Genomic DNA, 10,488 nt, shown 5'->3' with positions numbered 1-10,488 from the left:
CGTTCACGGTCATCGCTCAGCCTGCCATCAGTTCGGGGTCTTAGGTGGGGCAGGGCTGAAACTCAGACTGGGTTTCATGGTCAGGGCTCAGCTTCCAGCCAGGGCCAAGATCAGGAAGACAAGCGGGGCTGAGAGCCCTTGGGTACCACTAACAAGGATGCTTTGATCTCACGGCCTCTGAAAGGCAGAGAAAGCTGGGACGCAAGGCTTCCAGGCCAATCTCACAGTTGCAAAGTGATTTTTGTGCTGAACACAAAGTACAGCCCCTGCAGGAACATCCGCTAATGGGGGGCGGGGTGGGGCGGGGTGGGGTGTGGTCCGGCAGGTGCGCGGAGGAGCCCTGGCCTTCCGCCAGGCAACGTGAGAACAATGTGACACTTTGTTTTCCTCCGACCGCAGAAGGTGCTCTGATTTGCGCATGGTTAACTCATCTCTTATAAACTTTAAACTCAACGCAGACTTTGTCCTCCTTCGCCCGGAGCACGCCTCCTTCTCGAGCCCCGCCTGGTGAGAGGGGCTCCCCGCGATGGGTACAGACCCAGCTGTCCCTGGCATGCGCTCAGCAAGGACGACTGTCCTTATGTTGTAGAAGAAGAGACTGAGGTGCCCACGTCCGGGGGCTTCCAGCCCTGCGTCCTCTGGCCCACGTGGCCTGCTACAGTTCACCGTCAGAGTCCGATTCTAAATGTCAGTGGCATATTTGGTCTTGAAGAGGTTTTACACACACACTCCAGGTGCTGGGAGCAGAGACTCTGGGCACTGGGGGAAGATCGGGGGCCCACCGAGCCCCGGGGAGAGGAGAGAGCAGGGCTGCACCCCACCCACACCGTCCCACCTGCGCCCATGCCCTGGACTTCCCTAATGAGGCAAAGCACCCACGGCAGGCAGGGGAAGGACTTGGTTGCCGAGGAAGGATCGACTACTTGGCTCACTCTCCTCACAGGTGGGGGTACCAAGGCTCACAGAGGGCTGGAGAGCAGCCCAGGGTCACACAGCCAGTCAGAAGCACAGCTAGGGACTTCCTGGCCAACCACCGCTCCCAGAGCTACAGAAGAAGGGGCAGCACTTATGGAAAGGGCCCTGGATCCAGGTGGGCACAGAGCCAGGGCTGGGGGGCTGAGGAGGGGTGATCTGATTTCTGCCGGGAGGCGGCTCCAGAGGCTTCGACGCCAGTGGGTGGGAGGGGTCAGGGCAGCACAGAGCTCTCTCTGGCCGCAGTGTGGCCAGTGGCCCAGAGGGGGCAAGACTGGCCGGACAGAAACCAGTGGTGGCAGGTCCCCCACGGTAAATGACCTCCTGCCACAGACAAGACTCACATGGCACTCAGCTCTGATCTGTGTGCTGTCTGCCCTCGGGGTGGGGGTGGGGGGCGTGCTGAGTGCAAGGAGGGGCTAGATGTCCCCTGACTCTTCTCCCGGCCTCTCCCCTAAACCAGCTCAGCCCCTCCCAGCCCCCTTATTCATAAACCATCTGTCCCGTGTCCCTGCCTGGCCCCTAATGTTTGTCCAAAGGTTCAGCTGCTTCCCCTGATAATCCGAGGACCGAGGTCCTGGAAAAAGGGGCGGGGCTCAGGGCAAGCCGAGTTCAGGGGTGCTCGGCCGTGCCCCTCCCCTGCTCGGGAAGTTTCGGGGGCTCCCCATGGACATAGCAGGGTCCAGCACATAGAACGCGCTCAAAAATCAGCATCTGTCCCCCATGTAAAAATTGCATTTCTGTCGTTGCCCTCAGGAGCAATTCCAGACTGCTTGACCGAGCCCCTCAAAGTCAACCGAGGAGATTTAGAGAGGAGACCCCAGAGGGGGCGGGGATTTAGAGAGGAGACCCCAGAGGGGGCGGAGCCTGGCCTGCGCTCACAGCTGGGCAGCTTGCCGCTCCGTGGGACTCGCCTCACGCCTTCGCGCAGGACACGAGGAGGTGGAGAGAGCGCGGCGTGGCCGGACCGAGGCCCTGACTGTGCTCTGCCCTCTCTAGCTGGGCAGCGGTACATCAGTCGCCTAACCACTCAGATTCACACTTTCCTCATCTATAACATGTGAGCCTCATCTGTTTTGTTCACTACCCGGTACCCAGAACGGTGCTTGGCACATAGTGGGAGCTCAATAGATATGTCTCCGATGGAGGAAGGCAGGGATCCCCGATTCTCAGCTCATCTAGGGGTATCAAGCAGAACAATACCGGTGAGCTCCTGTGCAGTCCCACACTGGCCAAGGGCAAACTGCTGCTCCACTGACCACTCAGGGTTCCAGCCTCCCTTCTGACCTTAGCCCGGGAGCCCCGACTCGGAGGAGTCTGCTCGGAGCACCCCGGGCTGGCCTCCACCTCCAGGCTGGCCTCTGCCTCCAGGCTGGCCTCCGCCTCTGCAGCCGTGCCTTCGGCCCGTGACCCCACCTCTCTGCCTACCCCATGTTCCCTCCAGGTTGTATCTGGGGAAACAGTGTCCCTGGCCACCCTTTGGGGTCCAGCCTGCAAGAGCTAGGTCCCCTGGACACACCATCTATCTCTTCTCTTTCTTTCAACAAATCTTTCTCGGCCCTGTACCCGGCAAGGTGCCCGGCAGGCTGCTGAGAGGGCTGTGGCCAGAGAAGGGAGGCTGGCCATCGGGCCTCGGGCACTGACGGTGCCCAGGGAAGGTCTAGGGGCTGGAAAAGCCCTTGCAGGGGTGGGTGAAGGCTGCCCCCTGGGGACAAGAAAAGGCCAGGACAAAACAAGTCCCCAGTAGAAGGCAACCAGAGACGAGAGCTGGGCAGGCTCCGGCCAGACCGCCTTGGGTAGCCCCGGTTCTGGTGACTCTGGATGAGGATGTGGCTCAGCTCAGGCTAACCCCAGCCTGCGCCACCTTTGCCCACAGCTCCCGGAGCTTGGCAGGGGCATAGCCCCTGCTGCTGCCCGCACAGCGGAAGGCTGGTCAATGATTCACAGAGACCCTTTCCTGGGGGCCTGGGGGCGTACCAGGCACCTGCCTGGCTCCCGGACAAGCTTCCCAGGGTGACAGGACAGACCAGGGTGGGGATTAATCAGTCACGGCCCGGAGGAAGTCACTGCGAGGAGGAAGCTCCCCCTCACCCGCCACCCAGCCGAGCACAGCCGAGCGCTCCTCCCCAGCCCACCCCCCAGGCCTCTCGGTTTCTCTTAAAAACTGCCTACTTCTGCCTGACCAGGTGGTGGCGCAGTGGATAGAGCGTGGGACTGGGATGAGGAGGACCCAGGTTTGAGACCCCGAGGTCGCCAGCTTGAGAGCAGGTTCATCTGGTTTGAGCAAAGCTCACCAGCTTGGACCCAAGGTCACTGGCTTGAGCAAGGGGTTACTCGGTCTGTTGAAGGCCTGCGGTCAAGGCACATAGGAGAAAGCAATCAATGAACAACTAAGGTGTTGCAACGCGCAATGAAAAACTAATGGTTGATGTTTCTCATCTCTCTCCATTCCTGTCTGTCTGTCCCTGTCTGTCCCTCTCTCTGACTCTCTCTCTGTCCCTGTAAAAAAACAACAACAAAAAAAAACTGCCTACTTCTGCCTCTCCCGCACTCTCGCCCACTCCCTTCCTCTGTCTCTCGTGCACACACGTGTGCGCACACACACTCTCTGCCTCCCTTCCCCCCACACGCCCAGCACCTTCAGACCTTCTCTCTGGCCCCCTTCCCTCCCACCTGCCCCCAGGAGAGGTCTGGATAAAGCAAGCCTCCTGGGAGTCTAAACAGGGTGGGGGTCTGAAAGCTGAGGGGCCCTCAGAGGTGACGCCCAGGCCAACACTCACAGGCCGTGGTCCATAGAGAAGCAGTCCTCGGATACAGCGAAGTGAGGCTGGCTCGCCCTCCAGAAGACAGTTCTGCGGACACCTCAGTTTGGTGAACCCTGGCTCGGAGGAGGGAGTGTTTTTTGTATTGTTTTGTTTTTTATTGCAGGACTTGTCGGAGCCTCTACTTGCAGTCAGCCCCGCAGAGGGTGATGTGGTTTTCCCACCGGGGGAAGCCAGTCACCAGCCCCAGGAGCCGGGGCGCTCGCTCTGCGAGGACCACGGAGGGCAGGGGGCTCACCTGAGCCCATTCACTCGAGCCGTGGCCAGACACATGAATGACACCTGTGAGTAAAGAAGACAACAAAACCCCAGGCGGCTCAGGTCACTTCAGATTTAACTCTCTAGGGTTTTCACTCCCGAAAATCTGCGTGTAGGCAGCCTGGGGTGGCTTCACACTCGGGAAGGAGAGAAATGGGCAGGGGGCTGGGAGCCCTCGGAATCTTCTGGAACTGAAGGTGTGGGCCCCATGAAGGCATTCCTGAGCCTGGTGTCCCTAAGCCCCACATTCCTGGAGGCAGACGCCACCGCACCTCCCAGCCCAGGAAGTCACTGCCAGCCGTGGAAATTCTTGGAGTCCGTCTCGGATGGAAGGTGCCCTGGCTCATCAGTCACGATTCTGGGGCGTTGGGGACTCCAGGGACTTCACAGAGGTTTAACAGTCGGTCTCCCCATGGGGCCCAGGGATCCCAGGTTGGGGAGGGGGCAGAGACACCTCTCCAAGTCTGCAGAGAAGGGGGGGCAGGGGCGAGGAGCGAGGGGTGAAGCGAGGCAGGCATCGGAAAGCTGCAGGCGTGCGGAATCACCAGGAACCTCTGCGTGTCCGTGCCTTAGCTGCTGAGGCCCAGAAGCGTGGGTGGGAGCTCAGGGCGCCGGACCAGAAAGTCACAGATACTTACTTTAGGAGAGGGGGAAAAAAAGAAAGGAAAGGGCCTGTGCCCGGTGACTCTGGGAGAGGCTGCCTCCCAAACCAGCTTCCGGCAATGACACGAGCTCCTCAGACCAGCTCCTCGTGCACGGAACTCCCCTCCCAGAGCCTGACCTCACGGGAGCCAAGCAAGCACGCGTTGGGAAGATCCAGGCCGCCGGCATCCTTATCAAGTGTATGGTTTATTAGGCACGTCCGATTAAAAAAAAAAAAATTCTCGACCAAAAAAAAAAAAAAAAAAAAGCCAAACCCCAATAAAAAATAATGAACAACGTACGTGTAATCTATCCAACCAGGAGCCCTGATTTCGGCGAGGGGGAAGGGAACCAGGCCTCCACTGGACGCCCGGGAGCTTGCTTTTGGCAAGAGGTCAACACGGACTGTCTGGATAGAACGCAGCAGCTTCTGCGCATTCTGTGGGTCTGAGAAAGACAAGCTCGGTTTAAGGGACATTTCTTCAGAGTGCAAACAAAGAAAGAAAAGCTGTGATATGGTCGTTTCATCAACTGGCTACTATCCAGAAGACTCTGCCAGTAGCAGGTTCGGTAGCAGGTTCGACAGTCAACTCAAACATCACTGGTTCCTCCTACTTCGTGGGCTTGATGTCACTCACACACACACACACACACACACACACACACACACATGTACCAAAGTGATATTCAACATGACATGGGCGCCCCACCTTCTGCACAGTCAGCTTGAAATTTAAATAATTGAAATGAATTTTATTGGTTTTACATAGGTTTTGTTTGTTTAGGTATTTTTATTTGAGCCCCTTAAAAGCATGTTAATTGATATCTAAGTTGCGTTATGACTGATACAAGCTAAGTTGTAAAGAAAGACAAAGCTCATGCTCAGCAAAGGTGCCAGGGATATGAGGGCCACTTACAAACGTCCAAGGCTGCCGGGAACGGCGGGCTGATGTCCAGGGAAACTTTTGCATGTTTATTACCATTTCGGGTTTGGGTTTTGTGGATTGGACTCACCCCTTGAATGCATTGAGAGTCAGTCTCTCTCTGTCTCTCTCCCCCTTTCATTTTTCTTTTTCTTCTCAAAAGGCAGTACATTCTCCCTCCAAATTATAGACTTCCTTGCTTACTTAGGATCTGGTCGAAAAATGTGTGTCAGCCCCTCGTCAATGAGCACAAGCCAGGCCAGCCCTCTGAACGGAGGCAGGCTGGCTTCAGGCCGAGTGTAGCCCCTGGTGATGGCATCTGCCAGTAGCAACAGGCCTGTGGGCAGAGGACACTTCTCCAGCCTTTGACCCTGTGTCAGGGATTGGTCATGGGCTAGGCTGTGGGACCTGGAGGAGCCCCGGTCTGTGTCCTTATACAAAACTGTGCACGACTTTCCCACAAATGACAATCACTGGGAAAGTTCTGAGGACAGATCAGAGGACAAAGCCAAATGTATTACAGAACTGATTTGTTCTCTAACTCAGTGGTCCCCAACCCCCGGGCCGCGGACCGGTAATGGTCCGTGGGCCATTTGGGTACCGGTCCACCAGAGAAAGAATAAATAACTTACATTATTTCTGTTTTATTTATATTTAAGTCTGAACGATGTTTTATTTTTTAAAAATGACCAGATTCCCTCTATTACATCCGTCTAAGACTCACTCTTGACGCTTGTCTCGGTCACATGATACATTTATCCATCCCACCCTAAAGGCCGGTCCGTGAAAATATTTTCTGACATTAAACTGGTCCGTGGCCCAAAAAAGGTTGGAGACCAAACTAAAACACACACACACACACACACACACACACACACACACTTTTCTAACTTACTAGATGGACACCTCTCGTATTTATATGAACCGAATGCTTTGGTTCCCACCCAGAGGTGATACACAAAACATATAACAGCCACGCGTGTCAAGGGCACCAATCCACCAGAACTGACCCACGAGTATGGTGCTGGTCAGGGTCCTGGTGGCCCTCTGCTGGTGAAAGGGTTGACCCCACAGGTACTGGGCTATGGAAAGGTACAGAGGTGACCACAGACCAGAGAAGGACCAGGGTAGCCAGAGAGGCCAGACAGGGGACAGGGATACTTGAGGAGCTCGGACCAGATAGAAGCGTTTTAATGCATAAGAACCCAGTGAGGTCGTGCTGACCCCCGTGGCTGAAGGTCAGTTGTGCCCTCAGCTCGTTCCCCGTCAATACACAGGAAAGAACAGAAAAATAAGCAGAACTCTATACGCAGAGAGTGTGATTTTATCGGAATGTGGTAGAGCCATCTAAGCAGAACAAGCTCATTAGAATTTCTGGGTACCCTTCACCGGTGGCCTCTGCAAACCAGGGCCCAAGACGTCGGTGGGAACTACCCCCTAGAGGCCTCGGGAGGACGGTCCCGCAAGCCAAGGCCTCGCCTGCCTCCCGTGCCTCCGAACTGCCCCCTTCTCAGCACTAAGGACAGTAAACATCGCCGCCTGTGGGCCGGCAGCCCCCCAAGAATGGCCCTGTCCTGGCCCTCGGCTCGCAGCGAATTCCATTCATCGCCCTCATTGTATTCTAAACCTAAAGAAAACAAGGCGTCATGCCCAGCAACTCGTCTATAAAACATTAATCACTGTCCCCCTCCTTGAGAGAGGCTCCTGACCAGTGAAGGTGTGACCTACAGGAGGGATGGAAAAATCCCAGTGGGCCAGCACGTGGCCGGGCCACGCCAAGGGCGGGGTCCCCTGGCACTTGTCCCTCCGGTGCTTTTCCAGACTGGGTTCCGGCTTCAGTTCCAAAGACACTGAGGACCAGCCTGGGAACCCCGAAAGGAGGAGAACCCTCCCTGTGTATCCACCGATTCCCCCAAGGCGCTTTGGCCCTTGAGCCCAAGTGGGAAGCGGCTGCTTTGAGCCATCCGTACACTTTCATTTTGTTCCTCCGAGAGCCCCCGTGAGCTTTTGAGATAAATACGATGCTGGAATCAGGACCGGAGATAAGGGCCCCACTGAGGCCAAATGGCGTCTACGTCTGACCAGGTGACTGACCCTGGTCCAGGGTGGCATCAAATGTCCACTCTTTCCCCCCCCCCCCCAGGGACCTCTCAGCACCTCTCCAGGGCCTGGAAGGAAGAATCCCCTTGGTCCTGGAGGAGAAAGGGGAGTATCAAAAGGGAAATACAAGTTGACACAAATCCCAGATTCCTGGATGCTTAGAAACCCAGGACCGACCCAGTGCTGGAGGTCACAGATAAAAAGCAAGTTCAGATTGATCTGAAACACTGATCACAGGGCTCTAGCTTGATGTTTCCTCTAAAGGGCTCTAAATTGTGCGATCTGGGCCAGGGTTCCTAGGAGGCCTTGGAACGGGCGGGGCAGTTGTGGAAGTGCAACCTTTTGCTCTTGTGAGTTTAACGGAGAGACAAATATTCTAGGACTGAGTAACTGTTGGATTGCATCCTGCTTCCCGCTGGACCAAGTGCAGAGGGCACGGCCTTCCGGGCCAGCCGAGCCACCTCCGTGTGCACATCTCAGGACCACGGGGAGTCCAGTGGGGGAAGGGACCTGTCTTCTGGTCTCAGCAGAGACCCAGGGGGTGGGGTAATAGGTGTCCTCCATCAAAACACCTCACGTGTGTTATCGCCTGAATGCTCAGCAGCTGGGGGAGAAAGGTTGAGTCATGGAATCTTCCAGGAAATTTACTCTCTCCATTAAAGTTTGACGAACGAAACTGTCCGGTTGCTCCAGAGGCCGCATGCCGTTCTTGTTATTGCCCCCAAATCTCTCCTCTGCACGGGGCTAGACAGAACCTGAGCAGGGTGGAGTCGGGTCGGGGATGACCATTGAAAGACGGGGTACCTGAAGCACTGACCCACAGTCTGGCAGATGACAAGGAATCTGGGAAAACCTGGCCGTAAAGCTTTTGTCCCCAGGCCTGAATGGTATCTGAGGCCCCTTTATGGTGCATTATTATTCCTCAGCGTACAGCATTGCCCTTCCTTTTCTCATGCGCTCTGCTGAAAGAGGACCACCTCTGGATGAGCAGGTTTAGCAGATGTTTACCTTCCAGATAGAGGAGCAGTCAGGAGGGGAGGGCACTGGGGAGGCTGTGATGGTGCCCGGGCCAGAGGAGCAGCCAGAGTGTCTCAAGCAGACACTGTGCCCAGCTGGCCCAGAGATGAACAGTGCTTCTCCTGGTGTTAGAGTCCCCTCCAGCCAGGTGTTCTTTTCCCTTTCTCGTCCCTCTTAACACCTCGCAGGCAGACGAGGCCTGGCTACCTGGCTGGACCGGGGTTACGTTTAGTAGAGGTCATGACAAGATGGGCGAGCACCACTGAGCGGAAAGAGCCCCTGTCTTTGAAGCCAAGCAGAGCAGGTTCAAATCCCAGTTCTGCCACCAACCTGCTGTGTGACCTGGGGCCGATCAGTTCATCTTCAGGGGCCTCAGCATCCTCTGTAAATGGGGGTGTCATCTCCACCTTCCAAGGGTGTTGTGAAGATTAGAAAGACTGTATGTGAAGCCCCAGGGAAGTTCATAAGAAATGCCAGTTTCCCAGCCTCTTCCTGGGCCCTGCAACTTGGCACTAGGAATCTAGAAGTTACAACTAAGCAGTCAATAAGAAAAGTCCTGCCCTGCAATGGCCAGAGGTGGCTCAGGAAGTGCAGGGGGTGGGGTGGGGGGAGTCAGGGTCCGGAGTGGGGGCGAGAGGGATTTATTTGTGCCTGGGAGGCAAGGACAAAGTAAGAAGAAAAGTCAAGAAGGGCTATGAGAGGTGGCCTCGGACACCCTCACAGTTGGGCCTGTTCCCGTTAGCTAGGCTGTCACGATCCCCTTCACACCAGCCTGTCCCCAACCTGGAAGATGCATGGGCAGGGTGAGTGGGCTGAGACAGCCCAGGTGCCACTCCCGGTGGCCCAGGGCGCATGGGAAAGAGAAACCTTGTTCAACAGCGCTGACTCAGCCTTCACTGGGGTGACCGAGCCCCCAGGCCCTGCCTAGCCGCCCTGCGTCACCATCAGCTAAGCCCTCTGCAGGAGGGAGGTGGGAAGCATGAGTCTCTCGGGGGCCTTGTTGGGGTGCTGGGCCCTGCCCAGACACCGTTCCGCCTGGGTGGCCCAGGGTGATCTGCAAACGGGTCATGGTTCTTAGCGCCTCCCAGACTCCAGGCCTGGAAAGTGCAAACCTGCCCATTGGAACCGGACCTGCTCCCTGTTATGGGGCACTTGTTTCACCCAATATAGTCGTCCTTGCTTGGAGAAATTAGCCCCATGTGTGTGCATGTGGGGAGTATCAGGGTTCTGCGCGGAGGGCCAGCTTGCTGTAGACTTTGTCCTGAGGCTTTGGGGCATTCTCTGAGCGCCATCTCCCCTCTGCTGAATGAGGACATACATACCTGTCATGTACCCCACAGTGTGTATGGGGAAACCAGGAGTGGGGAGGGTTTTGTGAGCTCAAGAGGCGTGGGGGTGGGGGACAGAGCCTTTCCCAGCCCACACTGGCCTTGGGGCTACACAGGAACAGGTGGAAAGGTGGGAGCAGACAGAGGGGTGCTTTCCAGGGTCCCTGTCACCCCCTAGGCAGAGGCCAGCCCACGCTGACCTCTCCTTTCCCACGAAAGCCACAGATGCTCCAGGGGGAAATACACGTTCTCACCGACTGAGGGTCTTGATTCGGGGAGCGGAGGAGCCCGCAGGAACGCAGGGCCGAAGCTCCGCCTCCTTGCGCAGCTCCTGCGGCCGGTCCTTCCGTCCTTCCTCCGCCAGCCGAGCAGCACCTGCGGCCCGCTGCCGGCCGACCTCACTCAGCCCTGACAGGTGAGCCTGCC

Source organism: Saccopteryx bilineata, chromosome 7, assembly GCF_036850765.1.
Source record: "Saccopteryx bilineata isolate mSacBil1 chromosome 7, mSacBil1_pri_phased_curated, whole genome shotgun sequence".
In the NCBI taxonomy this organism is placed as follows: Eukaryota; Metazoa; Chordata; class Mammalia; order Chiroptera; family Emballonuridae; genus Saccopteryx; species Saccopteryx bilineata.
This window is presented reverse-complemented; position numbering follows the sequence as displayed.